We start from the raw sequence: 22,193 nt of genomic DNA on the forward strand, positions 1-22,193 counted from the left end.
GATGTGAATCAGATGTCAGCATTTTTGGACAGGTTTCTTCAAGATTTGCAGCAGAGGTTCCTGTTTTTCTGTTTGTAAGGAACCCATTAGTGGTACAAGCACATAGAACTTGATATGATCAAGCAAAAGCATCTTTTCCAGACGTTGAAAAAGCAGAAGTGCTGCTGGAACATAATAATTTACAAGGAGATGAAGTGCTTAAAATGTGACACAATGAAACTATATGTGAAACTTTCTGGACAACCCTTGTGCTCAATTCCATTGATCCACACTTGAGGAAGATGACGTTTAACATTTTGACTATGTTTGGCTGAACACGTGTGTGTGAGTTATCATACCCAACAACAAATAACGTTAAATCATATAATCCTTCTGTTCTGACTCAATAATCTGTGCAATTGCTTCTCTCTTGCCTTGACTGAACTCACTTCAAACTTTAAGGCCCTGGTGCGGCAATGAACCTGTAACTTCCCCCTGATGGGGACTACTCTAGTTGTACATTATTCACACTTACTTTATTTTAAATTTTTATTGGTGCATAAAATTACACTTTCAGTAGTGATACTATAGATTTAACAGGTATTTCACAGTAATTCATTATTATTTTGCTGAATACACTTGTAGGTGGATGTGTATTTGTTATTGGAAGGACTTGAATAATAAAATATAAAGAATTTATGTGTACCAATTTTATTTTCTTTCAAACTCTGATGCTTATGTTAAATAAACCACAAAAGTTTTGAATATGTTTATCTATCTATCTGTATGCAGAAATGCCTATATTACAATAATTGTATTTGAGAAAACTCATTCAAAACTTGAAACAGTCGTCTGAAAATGGTTTTAATGCTAATATTTGCATCTCTTTGACATTCTCAAAATCTCAGATAAATTGCATCTTTCTTGAAATATTATATTTAGGTTATACAGTGGTTTGATTTTATTTTTCATTTAATGCAGTAAAAATATATATAAGCATTATAGGCCCTGGATATATTCTACCATGTTTGTTGAACATGGGCACTAATTGACTATATCTTCACCAAAAATGTGGATCTTGACAAAAATAATTGACTCCCCCATATGTAGTCTGACCTCCTACATGTTCCGGACCACCATCACAACCATGTGCACACTAAACCAAACAACTTAAACAAGACCAAAATATTGCAGCTTGCAGGAAACTAAACTATTTTGTGCCTCATGGAGAGAGCAGGAGGAAATAACTGGCAAATGGCTCAGCCCTTTGCAATGACAGAGAAATAATGAAGTGAGATATACCCAGATAATAGTGGCAAGTGACACAGAGCCACATGCTGCAAAGAAAAGTGACATCCCTACCTCCTTTCTGGGAATTGGACCCGGAGGAAAATTCCTTCTCAGGCATTAGACCCTGAACATGTGACAGCAAAACATCCAGTCAAGCACTGGAGAGAGATTGCTGAATGCCACCTAAGCACCTTTCTCCATGCCATTCAGTGTCCCATCCCCAGTTGTGGCCCTTCCTGATGAGAAGCCTGCAGAGCCAGCCCAGTCCTCCCCATCGGGGTCGCGTACCCCATTCCTCCCTCCTTCCACTTACCCTTCCCTAGCCTCCCTTCCTGATGTACAAAATAAAGAAAACGTGTGTTCAAAAATAGAATCTCTCTTTATTGAACAAAACTGGGGGAGACTGGGAAAAAGAGGTGGGAGAGGGGAAGAGAGAGGCTGGGAGAGGGGAGGGCAACTGAAATGATCAGGGGTTTGGAACAGGTCCCATATGAAGAGAGGCTAAAGAGACTGGGACTTTTCAGCTGAGAGAAGAGGAGACGGAGGGGGGATATGATAGAGGTCTATAAAAGCAAGAGTGGGGTGGAGAGGGTGCATAAAGAAAAGTTCTCCATTAGTTCCCACAATAGAAGGACTAGAGGACACCAAAGGAAAGGAATGGGTAGCAGGCTTCAAACTAGTAACAGAAAGTTCTTCTTCACAAAGCAAAGAGTCAACCTGTGAAACTCCTTGCTGCAGGAGGCTGTGAAGGCTAGAACTAGAACAGAGTTTAAAGAGAAGTTAGATCAAGTCATGGAGGTTGGGTCCATGGAGTGGTATTAGCTAGAGGGTAGAAATGGTGTCCCTACCCAAAGTTTGTGGAAGGCAGGAGAGGGATGGCACAAGACAAATGGCTTGGTCACTGTCTTTGGTCCATCCCCTCCAGGATCCCTAGGGTTGGCCGCTGTCGGCAGACAGGCTACTGGGCTAGATGGACCTTTGGTCTGACCCAGTACAGCCATTGTAAGCTCAGGGCTCAGGGTCGGGGGTCTCAGTGGACCACCTTGATTTTCATGCACACCTGCTCCTGGGTGGCCAGGCTGGCAGCTCTCCTGCCCTAGACGGCCACTTTCCTGTGCCTAGTGCGGAGTTCGTGGATGAGGTCCACGATGTCTGCACTAGACCAGGCGGGTGCCCACCTCTTGCGGTCCTGGCCAGGCTCCTGAGAGCCGCCAGCCTGGTCCCGGGGAGAGGCGGAGGGCTGGGGGGCATCGGGTGGCTGGCTCATGGTGTGCCAGGTGCAGGGTCTGCTGGCTGGGTGCTGGCAGGCTTGCGCCTGGCACGGGCACCATAGCCAGCCTGTGCCCCTTTAAGGGCTCCGGAGCCGGGAGGGGAGCATACGAGTTTCCCTGGTGTTGGCCAGAGTGGCCACCAGGGAAAGCTGGGGAGGGCTAGCTCCCACTAGTTCGAATTAAGGGGCTACACAGCCCCTAGTAAGTTCGAACTAGGCTTAGTCCTCGTGCAATGAGGTTTACCTAGTTTGAACTAAGCGCTCCGCTAGTTCGAATTAAGTTTGAACTAGCGGAGCGCTAGTGTAGCACCTATGAAAGTTAATTCGAACTAACGGCTGTTAGTTCGAATTAACTTTGTAGTGTAGACATACCCTCACTTCTCTTTGGGTAACACAACAGGTAGGTTCCAATGCATCTTAAAATCACTCCTTGTGTGGAGGGAGAGTCTGGAAGGGTCCTATTCCAGAGATGATAGGGAAACATCAGGTAGAGAATTGTTCTCCATAAATTTAAATGATATGGCATAAAACATGCAAGTGGCCATGAGAGTCTGTTCTACAATGGGACTTCAGCTATTCTGGTACGAACAAGTTAGGGACTTTTTTAGGGGAAAAAGCACATAATGGTATAAACACAATGGTGCAATGTGTATAGTGTAAACTGAAAGTGTGAGTCTCAGCTCAAGGAGACATACCCATATTGGCAGTGATCAAGCGAACATGGTAAACACAGCATGTAGATGCAGCAGTCTGAGTGTCAGAGAGGCTAGTGTCCCCAAATACATATCTATGGTCTCAGATGTAACTGTATTCTGGACAGATAGCCCCTTCCATTGCTTGTACTGCTTCATCTACGTTATATTATCATGCTAACTCAAACAGAGCTTGTGCGAGTGTTTCTCCTCAAGCTGGCTATCGCCCCCATGCTCTGAGTGTAGACACAATTTTTTAATTCCTATTTATTAGGCCCAATTCAGAGGTGAGGTGTCAGGGCAGAAAATTCCATGTTAAGAGGATGTAAGATGACAGGAGCCACAGTAGCCAAAAGTCTTGTTGATATGAAATTAAATTGGTCTAGTTACTTTGGTTAAAACTCCTAATGAAGAGACATATTTAAATGGGTTTAACGCTTAAATCCGTTTACCTTATACTGCACTAACATTAGCGGATGCACTGGTGTCACTAGATCAATTTCAATTAGATCCTGTTAAACCAGACTAACTTGAATCTCTGTGAAACAATCATAAGTACCTGATATCCCACTTAAATACATCTCTTTGATAGAACTGTCTAATTTTACCTATTACAAAATAATTAACCCATTTACTCACCACCCAACAAGATTTGCCAGGAATCTTTAAAATTTTTCCTTTCCCATTTCTTTTTCTTTAGTCCCATTTCCATTTCTCCATCTTTCATATGAAACATGTTAGGCCAACGGAACCTCATTTGTAGGATTTATGTGGTGCATTGGCCTTGTGTTGACCCTCTTCATTGGCTGAATTTCACTTCCTGTGGGTACCTAGTTCAGTTAAGTATGAAACCTCCTTATACTGAGGAAACATACGGCTCTAGAATATTAAAAAGGCTATATTGTCTGGAGACTTGTGAACCCTTTGTGGTTTTAACTTTGTCCGACATATATGCTTTATAACTGGAAAATCCATTCTACAAAGATCCCTGCTACCAACTTGGAGTGGTATTGCCACAGCTTCAAATTTTCTGCATAACAGAATAGTGATCAGAAACCATTTTCTTTGCATTTCTGCATTTTGATTTTCATTTCACATCTACTTGTATCTAAATACCTATGGGTAAGTCTAAACTTGCTCCCTACTTCGAACTAGCAATGCAAATGTAGGTGACCAAAATTGCTAATTAAGCAGCGATTTAAATATCCCATGTTTCATTAGCATGATCTCGCTGGCGCGTTACTCCACTCAACAGCTGTTTCAACTTACTAGTTCGAATTAAGGGGTGTGTAGACCCTTAATTCGAACTAGTGGGAGGCTAGCCCTCCCCAGGTTTCCCTGGTGGCCACTCTGGCCAACACCAGGGAAACTCTATTGCCCCTCTCCCAGCCCCGGACCCCTTAAAGGGGCACGGGCTGGCTACAGTGCCCGTGCCAGGTGCAAGCCTGCCAGCACCCAGCCAGCAGACCCTGCACCTGGCACAGCACAGAGCCACCCACCCGATGTCCCCCAGCCCTCCCCCTCTTCCTGGGACCAGGCTGGCGGCTCCCGGGAGCTTTCCCGGGACCGCAAGAGGCGGGCACCTTCCTGGGCTAGTGCAGACATCGTGGACCTCGTCCACGATCTCCGCACTAAGCACAGGAAAGTGGCCGGATAGGGCAGGAGAGCTGCCAGCCTGGTCACCCAGGAGCAGGTGTGCATGAAAATAAAGGGGGTCCACTGAGACCCCCCGACTCTGAGCCCTGAGCTTAGAATGGCCGTACTGGGTCAGACCAAAGGTCCATCTAGCCCAGTAGCCTGTCTGCCGACAGCGGCCAACACTAGAGACCCTGGATGGGATGGACCGAAGACAGTGACCAAGCCATTTGTCTCGTGCCATCCCTCTCCAGCCTTCCACAAACTTTGGGCAGGGACACCACTCCTACCCCCTGGCTAAGACTACTCGATGGACCCAACCTTCATGACTTGATCTCACTTCCCTTTAAACTCTGTTCTAGTTGTAGCCTTCACAGCCTCCTGCAGCAAGGAGTTCCACAGGTTAACTATTTGCTTTGTGAAGAAGAACAACTTTCTCTTACTAGTTTCAAGCCTGCTACCCATTCCTTTCCTTTGGTGTCCTCTAGTCCTTCTTTATGGGAACTCATGAAGAACTTTTCTGAATGAACCCTCTCCACCCAACCCCTGCTTTTAGAGACCTCTATCCTGTCCCCACTCCATCTCCTATTTTCGAAGCTGAACAGTCCCAGTCTCTGTAGCCTCTCTTCATCTGGGACCTGTTCCCAACCCCTGATCATGTTAGTTGCCCTCCCCTCTCCCAACCTTTTTCTTCCCCTCTCCCACCTCCTTTTCCCAGTCTCCCCCAGTTTTGTTCAATAAAGACAGAGTAAATGTTGGAAGAAACGTTATCTTTATTTTGTACATCAGGAAGGGGGGCTAGGGAAGGGTAAGTGGAAGGAGGTGAGGGAGGAATGGGGTACAAGCCCCCGATGGGGAGGACTGGGCTGGCTCTGCGGGCTTCTGGGGATGGAAGCTCTCCTGCAGCCCCCCAATTGCCTCCTCTCCCCAGATGGCAGCCTGCGGCAAGTGCAGCCGGTCTGATGGCCGAGTGCTGTGATGTGCCCAGTGTGGGCACTCAGGGCACTCCAAGCCAGGACTGCTTTGCAAGCGGGGCACCCCTGAGAACTGTCTGTCCGGGGTGGGGGTTGGGTCCCTTTAAGCACAGCCCTCGGCTAGCCTGAGACAGCATCTCCACGCTCTAAGTCCTCCTCTGATGCCCTGCCGGCACTGCTTCCGGCCATCCTTAGCCCCGGTTCAGGGTCCACTTAATGTGGACATGCTAGTTCGAATTAGCAAAATGCTAATTCGAACTAGTTTTTAGTTCTAGATGCGTTAGTTCGAATTAGCTTAGTTCGAATTAACTAATTCGAACTAAGTTAGTTCGAATTAGCGCTGTAGTGTAGACATACCCTAAGGTGTCATGGGGACTACTTATTATTTTTAAAGCTATCAATGTGTTCATTCTTTTTTTTTTTTTTTTTTTTTGGTGCATATGGAAGCTGACATTTTCCAAAGGCATCCCAGTTAATTTCCACTGGTGGAGGACAGCAAAGAGGAATATACATGGCAGTGTAGTGTGTTCTTATAGGCTGCACTATGCCATTACTTTAAGATATTTGGGGTTCATTTATTCTTTGAATTTCCCAAATCACAGAACCTACATTTGTTTCTTCTAAATGTGAGTTCTCTTCAGTTGCATGACAAATGTTATTGGTTCTGTTTCTGGTATAGAAAGGTGAATTTCTTACCAACTAACATCTTTTCTTGCAATAGCATTTTCCCTGTATGCCTCCATCCTCAGAACTGAATTGCATTCTTTGTTAGGATACCAGATGAAGTCTATAGCTCTCAAGCTTGGACAGAGTCAGAAAGGTTAAGAAGTAAATTGAGTTAACCATAGCAAGTGACATAAAACCAATACAAAAGGTTCTATAAATACATTGGGAACAAGAGAAAAATGAAGAAAAGTATAAGTCTATTACTTTTCATAGCAGAAGAGCTAATAACGGATGACATCAAGAAGGCTGAGGTCAGTATTTGCCTGTTTTGCTTCAGCCTACATTAAACAGGTAAATGGTGATCAGATACTCCACACAATTAGCATTTATAACAAAGGGGAAGAAACACAAGCCAAAATAAAGAAAGAACATGTTAAAGAATATTTAGATACGTTTGATGCATTCAAGTTGGCATGAAATTTAATGCATGGTACTTAAGGAAGTAGCAGAAGTAGTGGAGGATGGGCAGTGTCTGGAGAAGGACAAACATAGTACTGTTTTAAAAGAGAGAACAAAGAGGATCTAGGCATTTTAGACCAGTTTGTCTAACTTCTATACCTGGAAAGATACTGGAGCAAATTATTAAACAAGGGAAGCACATATAGAATAATAGGGTAATAAATCAATAACTTATATGGATTTTTCAAGAATAATCATGCCAAATTTGTAATTTCCTTCTTTGACAGGGTTACTGACCTAATGGATGGGGGAAAGCTGTAGATGTGACGTATCATGATTTTAATAAGACAGTCTTAAACTGAGAAAATGCGGCCTAGATGAAATTATGATAAAGTGGGTACATAAGTCACTGAAAGACTAGACTCAAAAAGCAGCTATCAGTGTTTTACTCTCAGACTGATGGGTGTATCCAGTGGGGACCCACAGGAGTCACTCAGTCCAGTACTTGTCAGTGTTTTTATTAATGACTTGGATAAAGGAATGGAGAGTGCTTATAAAATTTGCAGCAGACAGCAAGGTGGGAGGGATTGTAAACATTAAGGAAGATAGGATTAGAATTCAAACTGACCTTGACAAATTGGAGAATTGTCCTGAAGTCAACAAGATGACATTCAGTAGAGATAAGAGCAAAGTAACCCACTAAGGAAGAAAAAATCAAATACACAACTACAAAATGAGGACTCACTGGCTAGACAGTATTAGTACTATAAAGGATCTGGGGATTTTAGTGGATCTCAAATTGAATATGATCCAACAACATAATATAGTTCTGAAAAAAGCTAATATAATTCACGGGTATATTCACAGAAATGTCATATATAAGAGATGGGAGGTAAGTATTTCCCACAGATGAGGTCTGAACTGGAGCATTGTGTCCAGTCCAGGGCCTCACACTTTAGGGAGGATGTGGACAAACTAAAGAGAGTGCAGAGGATAGTAACAAAAATAATGAAAGGTTTAGAAAACAGGACTTGCGAGAGAAGGTTAAAAAATTGGCATGTGTAGTCTTCAGAAAAGATGACTGAAGGGAGGACCTAATAATAGCCTTCACAGGGTGTCAGGTGTCAGTAAATGAAGTTAGTCCAGCATTACGAGGAACTACAAAGGGTGAGACCTAGTGATAGATAGGGTGAGTCCCCAGGAATCAGAGCACAATGTTTCAGTCAGGGAGGGCAGGTGAAAGCTGTCGGAGACAAGGGATTTGAGAAATTCCAGAAGGAAGCAGACAGTCTGTCTGTGTATCAGTGTGTGCATCTGTGTGTGTTTGTGTGTAGGACTAATAGGTGTCATGGGTGCTGACTTGTCACAGAGCTAAATTTATAGTAGCGCAAAGATGATTGGTACAGCATGTTGGTTTTATGAGAGAGCACAAATTATATTAGATATTCCTTACACTTCACTGGGTGTTACACCCTGAAATTTAATTGTATATTTTCAGGCCTTAGAGAGCCTCTCTCCTCCCCCCCCAAAAATAAAGAATTGGAATTGAATTTAAAATGACCATTCCCCTCTCCGTCCTCCTCCCCCTCCCCCAAAAAGGTTTATTGAATGAATTTCAATTCTGTAATAATTAAAAGGAAGTCATACAAAAGTCATAAATCTATCTTGCTTTAAACAACATCACTAGAGATACATCATCATAACCATATAAAATTTTGTTCTGTTTTTAATAACTGACTCAAAGTCATTAAGATTCATTATTTTATTATAATTATATCCATAGCCTAGCCCACCCAATAGTTAAGTAACATATATAAAATTTATAGGGAAATAACAAGTTACTTTTTTTCTTTAATAGAGGGGTCAGAGATCCTTGTCAATATTTATTGGCATATTTATTCATCCTGTATTACCCTTAGGGATCTTGGCTAAATAATTGGTCCAACAACATTTAAAGAAGAACAGAAAAAAAGATGACTGTTATCATGGCTAAAGCAGCAGACATATGGCTATGAATGTATCACCACCAAACATTATTTTACAATATTAAGGATCTCATTTGAAATGATAAATATAAAGAAATTCAGAGTTAAAGCTGAAACTTAGTTCTCTTTTATCTGCCCTGTCTCTTAGATGCAGTATTAAGCAACACTTAGCTAAAAAGGGGTGATTTAAAGACATGAGGCTAACTCTTGGGGTGTGTCTGCAGAGCAACATTATTTCGAAATAACTAGCGAGTTTTTTTGAAATAATTTATTCCGCCTTTACACAGCAGGTAGTTATTTCAAAATAATGTTGAAATACTGTCAAGCTGGAGGACTTCTTACTCTGACTCCTGTAACCCTCACTGTACGAGGAGTAAGGGAAATCAGAGGAAGAGTGCTCTATTTCGAAATAAGTTCTGTGGAGACGCTCCTAATTTCAAAATAAACTATTTTGAAATAAGCTACACAATTGACGTAGCTCAACTTGTATAGCTTATTTTGTGTTAAGCTCTGCTGTGTAGATGCACAGTCCTCCTTCAGATAAAACTCACAGTGAAATCAGTTCTCTTTTTTTCATAGCTGAGAGGAAGATGGTTACTGACCATTGGGTGTTCACATAACATAGTAAGAAGGCTTGAATCCCTCTTCACTCACTTATACTACATGCATGGATCACTTGTCTAGGCACATGGGTGGAGAGGAAAGCAGGCTCTGGGGTCATTACTGCCTGTGCAAGGAGTAAGGAATGGAGTGGGCAGGGACTTGCTCCATCCTTTCTAAGGTGCCATGGAGAAGATCTGCCTGCCATGAAGGGTTCAGTAGCCTGCACTCAGGAAAAGGCTGTATTAACTTGCCTCCCCCAGGGTATGTCTACACAAGCTCGGTAGTTCGAGCTAGGTAGGCATGAGGAGTACCAGTAGTTCGAATTAGAGATCCTAATTCGAACTACCTACTCTGTGCGGTGTGTAGCCGCTGGCACAGAGTTCGGACTAAGGGGGATTTAAAAATGGCGGCGCCCGGGAAGATGCAGATGAAGCCCGGGATATTTAAATCCCAGGCTTCATTTACAACTCCGGTTGCCCTCATTTGCCTACCTAGCTCGAACTACCGAGCTAGTGTAGACATACCCCCAGAGAGGTGAGGAAGCTAACTCTAAGATATAGCTTCTTCTCAGAACTTTTCCTGGGTCAGCATAACTACATGTCATTCCTTAGATGTGGCTAGATGAAGACTTTCAGTCTAGCATTGAGATGGGACCCATGAGCCTAATTACTAATTTTTCAAAAAAGCTCAGCTCCCATTTAGGCACATAACCAAGGACTAGATTTTCAAGAGTACTCAGCTTCCAACAGATTCTATTGGAAAATAAACTGCTGTTGCATAAAAAAGCCTCCACCTGAGCTCACTAGATTTATATACATGGATTTTCTAAAGCTACACCAAACTGTAAGGTCTGAGGGTATGTCTACACTACCCCCCTAGTTCGAACTAGGGGGGGTAATGTAGTCATACAGAGTTGCAAATGAAGCCCGGGACTTGAATTTCCCGGGCTTCATTTGCATAAAGCCGGCTGGCGCCATTTTTAAATGCCAGTTAGGTCGGACCCCGTGCCGCGCGGCTACACGTGGCACGGACTAGCTAGTTCGGATTAGGCTTCCTAATCCGAAATAGCTGTACACCTCGTTCCATGAGGCGTACAGCTAGTTTGGATAGGAAGCCTATTCCGAACTAGCTAGTCCATGCCACGTGTAGCCGCGCGGCACGGGGTCCGACCTAGCTGGCATTTAAAAATGGCGCCGGCCAGCTTTATGCAAATGAAGACTGGGAAATTCAAATCCCGGGCTTCATTTGCAACTCCGTATGACTACATTACCCCCCCCCCCCAGTTCGAACTAGGGGGGTAGTGTAGATATACCCTATGGTTTTATACTGCAACTTATTGTGATCCTTGTCAATCTTTGTAATCTGCGTAACTCTCAAATTTACGGTAAACTGCAACTTTGTAATCTTTGTAACATGTAGCCACCTTGCTTGTAACTTTCCCTAAGTTGCATTCTCCCCTGAGTGAATAGAGAGAGAGTGTGAGTGTGTTTGAAGATGGCTTGGAACAATGGACCACATGGCAATGAGTCATCACAGTCTGGGCATGTTCTCTGCTGGATAAAGGGAAGTCTGGGCATGCTCCCTGATGACAAGGTGAATGAGTCATAGGAGCCATTCAGACACTATATAAAGAGAAGGAGCACATGTGAGACTCACTCTTTTTCCTTCCACTGATCTGAAAAGCTCCCTCCCATGTCTTTCTTCCTAACCAGCTTCCCCAGACATGATGAGCAGACAGACCCTCCAGGATCCACATGCCTTGGCTCCTTCTGCAACCCATATGTCTGTGTAAGTGTGTGATTGCCTGAGGGCAGGAATGAATGGGTGTGAATGAGTGAATGAATGGAGGGGTGTGTGCTTGCTTGCTTGTCTGTGTGTGTGTGTGTGTGTGTGTGTGAGAGAGAGAGAGAGTTCTATCTTCTTTAGCTTAAAATTTTGTTGGCTGCTTTTTCCTCTTTAGTTTTACCTAGTGGAAATAAACCCTGGGTGGTCTCCAGTGAGAATATTTTTGGGGTAACACCTGCCACTTATGCAAATACTGAACTGGGTGCTGCTGGATTCTGGGCTTTTTTGGAGATTTGATCTGTCTGGTTTTGCATTCACTGTAGTAGGTGTTAGAAAAACAGAAAAATACATAGGACTGCTCATTTGCCCAATCTGAATGAGTTGCTGCTTCAGTTGTGTGTGGTTGAGGGCTTTGATTGTAAGGCAGACCATTGGGTATGATTGTAAAACAAATGATAAATAGTAACAGAGTGAGTGAATCATGAGTGCTTATGATCAATATTTTTCTTTCGTTCCACACCAGGTATAGATAAGGGACTTTGCTTGGAGAGGGCCTTCCAGTCTGAATCATCCCAGCCTACTGTGTGCATTTGTCGAATATATCAAATTATGGAGCCCTTGAGTCTTTTAACACAAAGTATGACGTGAATGATATTGTGTCATTATATAAAATCATCCAGGCAGATTTTTTTTAATAGACTGGCTATGTCAGTGAGTCTCTCTAGATAAATGATTATTTAATTACAGTAAATAGATTAACCTAAAAAAGATTATTAGGAACAAGCAGAGAGTCTATAAAGAATGGGAAAAGGGATAGATCAGCAAAGGAAGCTAGATCGTGGAGGTTAGAAAATGTAGGAATAAAGTGAAATCTGCTAAAAAACAAGCTGAATTAGAATTTCTTAAGGAAATTAAAATTAAGAAGTGGATTTTTACTTATATAAGTAAAAGAATAAGGAAAGGTGAGGTTGCTCTACCATGCAATGTTGCTGGGAAGATTTAAAATAACATTGGAATAGCCAAAAATCTAAATGCTTATTTTGCCTCAGTTTTCAGTAACAATGCTAAGATGGATCATATTATGAAGGCAGGATGGCTGATGGAAATGAATGTCTAGAAATGGAAATCACCACATATGAAATGAAAGAAAAACTTAGCAGTTAAAATACTCAAATAATGGTAACCAGATAATTTTCATCCCAGAATACTGAAAGAACTGTTGGCCAGAGTGGCCACCAGGGAAACCTGGGGAGGGCTAGCCTCCCACTAGTTCGAATTAAGGGGCTACACACCCCTTAATTTGAACTACTTAATTCGAACTAGGCGTTAGTCCTCGTAGAATGAGGTTTACCTAGTTCGAATTAAGCGCTCCGTTAGTTCAAATTAAGTTCGAACTAGCGGTTTGCCTGTGTAGCGCCTATCAAAATTAATTTGAACTAACGGCTGTTAGTTCGAATTAACTTTGTAGTGTAAACATACCCTTATAGACTAACAGATGTGTTTTGTGCGCAAAGACCCACTTCGTCAGATGCATGCTTATGCTCTAATACATCTGTTAGTCTATAATGTGCCACAGGATTCCTTGTCGCTTTTGCTAAGACCTGAGGTTTGGGCTGCAGACAAATATGACTGTGGCTGTTACCTGGGGGGACCCTGTTCAAATTGACAGCCCTTTGATTCCACCCCAGAGCAGTATTCTAACTGTGGCTCAATGAGTGATTGGTGAAATTCTGGAAAAGTTGAAAACACATCTTGTCTGTAGTATAAAAAGGAAACAGAGGTACACCACCTCATTAATTTAATAATTAAACAGTGAGATAATTCACCCTAAACCCATAAGAGGGAAGAAATTATTAAAACCTGGCAGGTTTATAAAACAAAAGTATAGGTAATTATTGGGATAACTGCAGGCAAATAAAAAAATCAGCAAAAATATTCGTAAAAGAAAAAAAAGGAAGTATTACAAGATGTCATATACCACCCCCAAAGGAGTAACAGTTAATTTGAACTAAGGAGTTAGTTCGAATTAACGTTTAACTGCTGCGTCTAGCCGCGGGCAATTAGTTCGGACTACGGGGGATTTAAAAATGGCGGCGCCCGGGAAGATGCAAATGAAGCCCAGGATATTTAAATCCCGAGCTTCATTTGCAACTCCGGTTGCTCTCATTTGCCTACCTTGCTCGAGCTTCCGAGCTAGTGTAGACATGCCCTAAGAGACAGCTCAGTGGGAGGGGTGAAAAAGGAAGTCCAGACAGATTTCTATTAATGATAACAGCTTAGTATGAAAATAATATTTTAAAGGATAGGCAGTCACCTAAAGTGGTATGGAACATAAACAGCAGATAAACTAAAGGAGAGGTCCCTGTTCCTGAAGTGCAACAGGAGCAAGAATGGGAATCCTCAATTCCATAGATGTAGAAATCCTTGTTAATAAATTGGCAACCATGGGGTCATATCTAGTGGAATGGGTGAAGCTGTCATCTGACATATCCTCCAATATAGCCTCAGTGGAAAGTCAAATTGCTGAGGATGTCTAGATGGCTCTGGTTGGCTCAGTGTTAACCCCAGAACTCTGCCGAGCAGCAGTGTCCACATGGGCTCACCACTCCTGGGGCCAGTTCTGTGTGGTGATCCATTTGCAAACACAAATTTGGTGGGAAGGTGAAGTGTTCCAAACAAACCATAGTGCAATTCCCCTTTGGGCCCCAATTTGGACTGGGATTTTAGGCACAGTCCCTCATAGACTTCGACAGGATCAAGGCGTGGTTTGCTCCACTTACAAATTCGGGATGGTTCCAAACAAGCTACCGTCCCTTGCCGGCTAATTGAAAACCCCTAGTCAGTGGTGTACCGGTTATGACTTCCCCTTAGAACTCAATCCCATTGGACTCCAGCTTGGGATACTTCACTCCCGCTGTTCACTCCTTGCAGCTAAGCAACCCTAAGTTGGGTTCTTTGGGTCTGTCTGCTTGGCTCAGTGCTCCAGGATGCCTTTTTCTCCAATCTGGGCCCATAGAAGGGGGTTCTCTGGGTTTTCTTACCATTGCAAAATAGAGTCCTTTACACCGGACCTTCCTCTATGTGTGTAACAACCTCACATAAAAATGTTTCCTGTTACTGGTTGCCCTCAGGCCAAGAATGTATCTTTACTGATAGCCATACCCAATGTACCAACAGTGTGTCCGGGGTTCTTGTCAACGGCACCCATCATAGTGCATGGATGCTGCCCTTACCCTACCCATTGATGTTTTGGCTCCTACGCCCATCCTGCCTATTTCCCCTTCCCAGAATGGCCCATTTGGACTGAACTCTTAAATAAGAGTTTCTATGTGGCTCGATTAACCTATTAGTTCAATTCATGGAAACCACCCAAATTCATGTTTTAGCTAAAGGCCGCCAGATTGAACAATTGGGTGACAATGTTATGTTTAAACAAAGCACACGAGATCTTTTATAGGGGAAAAGCCAGTGCGCCACATTTATTGAGCGCAACAGTAGCATATGCTTTTCAATCACTCACACACACAAACACCATTCACACAGTCTTGCCAGATGATGTTTTAGTTACCAGTCCAGAGTTTGGATCAATCTAGTAGCCAGCCAGATCGATCACAAAGGGGGAGTCAGGCTCTGTTGGTTGTGCAATCTGATGCTCCTGGAGTTAGTGGCAAGATGAATCCAAAGTTCCATAGCAAGGCACCCTACTTTTATAATCCTTTTTTCCTGTTGTAGTCTATGGATTTCACTGTGTCAGTCTGTGACTGGTGTGTTATCTTGTTGATGTTAATCATTCCCAAAACATCTCTAAGAGGTTCATCCTGTCCTGGATTGTTAAATAGTTGTTTTTAGGGATGCCTTCATCTTTAGAGCCATCAATCTGCCAATCTGATCAATTCTTGACCATGGTATGCACTGATGGTTCCTCTGACACCTATATGTCTCTTCGCAGTCTGTCTTTCACAGTCTGTCTTCACCCACATTGTCTCCTCCTTTCTTGGCAATCTGGCTCTAACGGTGGCCTTCATGCCTTTATCTTTATGATGATGCATTTCTCATTCACACAAACAGTCTTTCACAGAAAACTTCAAAGGTAAATAGCACTGTTTTATATTAAGCAAAATCAAAATCAAAACAATTCACATTGAAGGCCCGGGCCTTCAATATTTCTAATCTCATTAACATAGACACAATACCAAAACCCTGTCTCTTTACTTACTAAATTCACTAAACTTTAAAACAAAGAAATGTATATTTAACTAAAGGGTTTAATTAATAAAATGTTAAATGTGTTACATTACATTACTACATTATTTAACCTAAAATGCAAATATAAAAAGATATAATACTCTCAATCCCAACAACAAAATAGTCCACCTAACCAAGCATCCTTGGTGGGACTTTTTCGAAGACTGGTCCCCCAAAGCCTCGGGAATTCTAAAGGTCTTACTGTACCTCATTGTTGCTTTACTGATTATTCTCAGTATATTTTTCATTGTATTTTTATGCTTATGTTGTTATACCAAGTCATTGGTTCAGTGAGTCACCAAGCTCCATCAGCTGTTTTGGGGGGACAGCTGTCTGATGATCTTTACTGTGATCAGTTGTTTATCAAGGGGCGGGAATGTAGCTGGACGCGCCTCCCTGTCTGCTTAGCAACTGAAGTCAGAACAACTTTCTGTTATCTGATGCTTGCTTAAAAACCACATTCCAATTTTAACACGTAACCTGTTATTGTATGGAGTGTGTGAAATGTGAGTGAAAAACTACCAATGACAATGCAAGGCAATGTATATTGTCTTTTAAGGCTCTAAGGAAATATCCTGCAGTGTATATAAATTGATGTAACAGGCAGCCAGATGTGGGCTTTTTCTTCGGGAGAGGTATAACATCATGCTAAACTCAGGATCGAACCAGAAACAGTAGAGCCCTCCCATGATCTGAAGGGACTTTGGGGGATTCTCATCATCTTGCGGTTGGTCTCCAGGAAGCTGTTGCCTGACCAATTTCAGCTGCCTATGAAATCGAGAGTAATCTTCACTGCGCCTGCAGCTTGCCTCCAAACTGCCAGCATGAATCTAATGTGTGAGTGTGTGTGTGTGAGTATTGCCGTATCATTAAGAATCTGTACCAATAAACAAACTTCAGTACTGCTAGTTCACCCTTTGTCTGGGTTTATTCCTTGGCTGGTTCCAAGGACTGGTAATAGTAGGAAGCAAGGGTCAAATAGTTTTACGGCTCACTTCTGGATTATGTTCCTAAAGGTCAGGCTTCAGCTTTCATTAAGTCATATGCCATAGCGAGGAAGGGATTCCTCCCCTCACATCTCAAATGTATTCTGCCAGAGCTTTTTATGTCCTTTCCCTGACGCTTCTGAGATGGCTATGGCTGGAGACGAGGACATGAACAGGATAGGCTAAGACTCTGAGGTGGCACTGAGCATTCTCTCTCTGAAGTGCTTGATTGGCTGGTTCTTGCTCATACACTAGTCAGGTATAACTCAGGTGTTCCCAATGTTGCCTTCATGACTCCATTCTGAGACTGTTTTCTGTGATCCCAATAAGCAACAAAACAACATAGCAATCAAGGGATCCAAGGAAATTACACATTAACTCTCTCTAGTGTTGTTAGTGCTCTCTAGTGTGACACATGGACTTGTGTGTTGTGATACAGTTTGTGAAAGACTGACAGCATGGTAGAAATTACACATCTAATCTCTGACATGACCTCAGTGATATCTCAATACTGAGATTTGATGGTGCAAGTGCACTGATACCAGCTTCATTTAATACATGCTGGCAAATTGCACCATGGTTTCAAGGCATGCATTGAGAGTTCAGGTTATTCATTTGTGACAGTGAACCAGAACTCCAGAGACAAAGTTGGGCATATGTTCCTCTCAAAAATTGATAGTAGGAAATTTTAACAAGCTCTTTGACTTCAGCTGCTGGCAAATCCATGGTATCATGTTTGCACTGACAGGAGATTTGCACCCAATCATACTTTGTGAAGTCTTTGTTGGGGGGGGGGGGGCGAGAGGGGGAAGATGCAAACTGTTACTCCATCTGGTTGAGGTGCTCAGCCATCACCTGTGTGGGAGGCTGAATAATTTAATTGTCAGCCAAGAACATGCAAAACCGTGGCACGGATACATAGATTATTCTTCCAGAAAACAATTTTCTTTATAAATCCTGTCATTAGAGCACTCAGCTGAAAGATGTGGCTGTTCTTTCCTTGCAGATCTGTATTAAATTCATTCAGTTTTTAAAATATGTGTGTGACATAGACAAGAATGCGCATCTTCATATGGTCACACAGAAAATCAATATATACACTCTTTTTGCAGTTCACTGCATAGGTTCATGGTTCATCTCTCAGTTCAAAAAAATCATCCCAGTGCTTTTCCTCTCAAGAATCAATGACCTTCAGGCCCAACCTACACTAGACCAGACACGTCAGCTTAAGGTACGCCATCCAGCTACACAAATTGCGTAGCTGGATTAGACCCACTAAATTGAACACTAGAAGATCAACCTCCAGAGGGTCAATCTTCTCCATAGTGTAGACAGTTGCCCTTAGTGTGCAACAACACCACATCATCATAAGACCCTATGTCTTCGCATGGTTTTGCAAACAAACTTAGTCTGGATGTAGTTCACAATAGATGAGATCTGCTGAAAAAATTTCACCTAATTATGGATTCAGAATTTTATATGCTAAGTATTCCATGTGAATTATGCAATAAGTCTACATAGCAAATGAAGCAATTCCTTTATCAATGTATGCAGACCTACTTCATGGAGTGCCTAAACCAGAGTTGTTTGTGTGCAAAAACCCACCATGTCATCACACAGGATATTTATGTTTTGCAAGTAGTCCATGAAACAATCCTTGTACTGTTGTGTCTGAGAAGAGGGAGAAAGAACAAAATGTCCTCGAGCATCACACTGCCCCATATATATTTCACAAAAGCCAGGAGCCATGAATCATAATCCTCAGTGTTTCCATCAACTTGAGGAGCAAAAGCATCTATGTTTTTTTTAGATGCCTCACCTGTGTGTTTTCCTGATCTGCTATCGCCTCAACACTTTACTACACTGTGTTGATGGAGAATGGTATGTCTTTCTCTTAACTCCTCCTTTCTTTAAAACTCTTTCTTTAGGAAGTTGAAGTGAACTGAGGTATCTTAGCCATGTAAGTATTTGAGTCAGTTGAATAATCATTACAACAATGAGCTTCTGTTTAGAGAAATATTATATAGCAATATAATCAGATATCTCCAATTTTTGTTTTTCGTAGCTGTACATGACAATTAGAGATAGGCCAATAATTGAGAGCAAATAACTTTTTTAGAGGATATAATTTTTTTCTACATGCATGATGTCATAAGGAAGTTCAATTTGCCTCTGATTTACGCAGTCAAAATTATACATTTTTTAAAATTCTACAGGTTGCCCTCAAGTAGTTTGCAGTAAGTGTTCAATATCTGAAATGTGAGTTGTGTTGATTAACCATGCAACCCTTCCACCAGGTGTTGGCAGCATGAACGGTTGGGTTCAAAGAGCTAGGGTCCATTTTAAAACTAACAAATACACCAGCTTGAGTCCAACCTAGAATTTCTGGGATCACTATATACTTTTCCTGAGCACTCTCAATAAGCAATACTTCCATACTCACATGCACTGATTGGCTACGTCTAGACTACATCCCTTTTTCGTATTGCAATTGCTAATGAAGCAGGGATTTAAATCTCCCCTGCTTCATTTGCATAAAAATGGCTGCCGCTTTTCTTCCGCACGGAGCTTTGTCGGAAAAAAGAGCCAGTCTAGACGCCGATCTTGCGGAAAATAAAGCCTTTTCTGAAAGATTTCATATCCCTCTATGAAATAAGGGATAAGGGATCTTTCGGAAAAGGCGCTTTTCTCCGACAAAGTTCCATGCGGAAAAAAGTGGCAGCCATTTTTATGCTAATGAAGCGGGGGAGATTTAAATCCCCACTTCATTAGCAATTGCGATATGTCTAATGTACATCCCTTTACGAAAAAGGGATGTAGTCTAAATGTAGCCATTGGGTTTATGAAACCAGAGAAATATTAGGGGAACAGGAAACACAGCATCAACATGAAAAAAACACAGATCTGTATGATCTGTCTCAGTGGTTCCTAACCTTTTTGAGCATACAGACCCCTTTTCAATCTATTACAATTTCAAAAAAGAGAAAAAATGGTAAAAACACACCAACCCATCTAGAAGCCAACTCCAGTTGCAGTTTTTTAGCTTCAGAGAAGGCTTCAGAGAAGGCTTCTGGCCAATAGTAGCTGCCTGTTTTCAGGACAGGCAGCATGTGAAGTGTCCTCCCCCCTTCGTTCTTCGGGCTCACATGGCCCTTGTAGCTGCTGTGAGCAATATAGGAGCGTGGAAGGCAGGGACCCTGGTTAACGAGCCTCCTGAGCTACAGGCTGGGAGCCACCCAGGTAAGCCTGCCATAGCGTGCCTCTAGCATCCCAACCCCTCACTCCCCCAAACCTCTGCCCCTTCTTGTGCTCCTACTCCATGTAATCACAAACCTTCTTTACCCCTGCTCCAGCCCCCATACATCTTCCCACACACTGCATCACCTCCTATGCTCCTCCTCAGGTCACAACCCTCTCCCAGATGTTGCATCCCAATCTGCTACCCCTGGTCACAGCCCAAATCCCTGCTCCCCTCCCCCCCCCCGCACTCCTGCCCCAGGTCACAACCCCTTCCCAGGCCCTGTACTCCAGGGGTGGACAAGACAGCTTCCAAGGGCCTGATCCAGCCTGCCAAGCCTTTTGATCTGGCCACTGGACGCTTTGCTGTTTCCCTGTACCCAGGCCAGTTAAGACCTGGGGACGGGGGAATGCATGAAGTCTCCTCTTCCCCACCAGGAGAATAAGTAATAAGTAAATTGTTATAAATGTACACTGTTACTTTTGTGCATGCCCATGTGTGGCATTAGCATAAATGTCTAATTTGATTTTTTTTAAGTCGGTAGCCTTGCATCGAAGCAACAAAAGGTGTGAATTAAAACTAGTGTATTTATTTTAGTACAAATGTGTGCATAGACCAGCTGTCAAAAAGAGGTGGCAATGTATGAAGTGGTAGCTAAGAGGAGGGCTTAGGAAAATTACTGTTAATTTCTGGGCAACATAGAACTTTCCTGAATCATCGTTCCTAGGAAAAGTTAGGCTAATGTAAAATTTACTGCTGGGATTGTAAATGTAATTTTCTTTTTTCCCACTCAAAGTAATGTCCATACATGATTGATCCTATCTGCCAAAGGATGAGAATGATTGTATCTAGCGGATATAGTTATCCCTGTGTCTGAGTTTGGAGGTCCCATCACTCAGTTGCAGTAATAATAAATGTGGCCCAGTTCCATATAAAATAAACCAAGCATCTCTAGTTATTTTCTATGTTCAACTACCACTTCTAATAGTCACACATGAGATCTTAAAATACAGTTTGTGAGCATTAGGGTGAGTAAAATTCACGCCACTCGCTGAAAGTCACCAGAAAGAAGTGCAAGCACGGTTTGGTAAATGCATTTGTAGATTGACTTGCATTCTTACTAGAAACATTTTAGTTTCATCCAAGTTTAATCACAACTCAGAACAAGTATAAAAGGTTTCACCTAAATTCTGTCCTTCCATGACAAATTCCCATCACTTATGTGCCTTTTTTTCAGACTTCAGATCATTGGGAAAAAATTCTTTACAAAAGGTTCAACATTATTGCACTTCCTATAAAGATTTATCATTGCTACGGCCTATTTTCTGGTGTTTGCAGGAGGCCGCCTCTTAATGGCAGTTTGTGTGAGTTAGGATGGTTCATTGGAAAGATTTCCCATGAATTTCTCTTTCTTCAATGAATAAATTCTCTAAGGTCAATGACCTGTCAGATTGACTCCCATAGAAGACAGTATGATATGCACTTTTACTTTATAAGAGTCTGTTTTAAATACTGTTAATTTACTTTTAACAGTATACACAATTTTATACTGGGGAAATAAAGACAATAGGTGGCAGTAGAAAATTCTCTTACAGAACTGCTTTGGCAACATTGCAATCTGCAGTCTTCTCTTCCAACTCCCTTTGTACATAAAGAATTGCTTAGAAATTCAGATATTGCTCCAGTTGCACTGCAAGATTTTCCTCCATTGCTATCAGCAGCACAGAGTGAGCAATAACCTACACATGGGCTGGATGCAGTTTACGAGGGTTAACCCCTGGTGGGCCACAGTCACTGAATTTACCTGTGCCTCCACAAGTACAGGCGCTTGCGGCTCCCATTGGCCACAGAATGTGTTCCTGACCAATGGGAGCTGCAGGAAGTGGTCTCCCAGTCTCTGCCACTTCTTGCCTCTCTCATTGGCTGGGAATGGTGACTCATGGCCAATGGGAGCTACAAGCAACCATAACTGTGCATGCATAGGTAAATAAAGTGATGGCTACCCACCAGGGGCTAACTCTGGCGAACAACCTCTGTCTTATTGTCCATCCCTGTTATAGATCTATGAAAAGTTGGGATGGAAGAGTGGCAAAGCAAGAGGCTAGAGCAACTACTTCTCTATTTTGATAGCCAATGAGGGCAAATGGAATCAGTAACATTTTAATCACCATATTGCATAAGCTTGTACTAAGGAAGTTAAGACATGGTGCTTAAAATATAGGCAGCTAATCCACATTATTCTTCTAACCCAACTTATGGATCAGCAACTTATGGCTTGCGAGCCAAATATGCCTCAGTGTGGCAGCAAATATGGTTTTTAAAACAATGCTCCCCCTCTTGGTCTGTCAGTGAGGCAGGGCATACAATATGATGGGGACTAATTTAG

Source organism: Pelodiscus sinensis, chromosome 1 (assembly GCF_052426305.1).
Source record: "Pelodiscus sinensis isolate ZL-2025 chromosome 1, ASM5242630v1, whole genome shotgun sequence".
Classification (NCBI taxonomy): Eukaryota; Metazoa; Chordata; order Testudines; family Trionychidae; genus Pelodiscus; species Pelodiscus sinensis.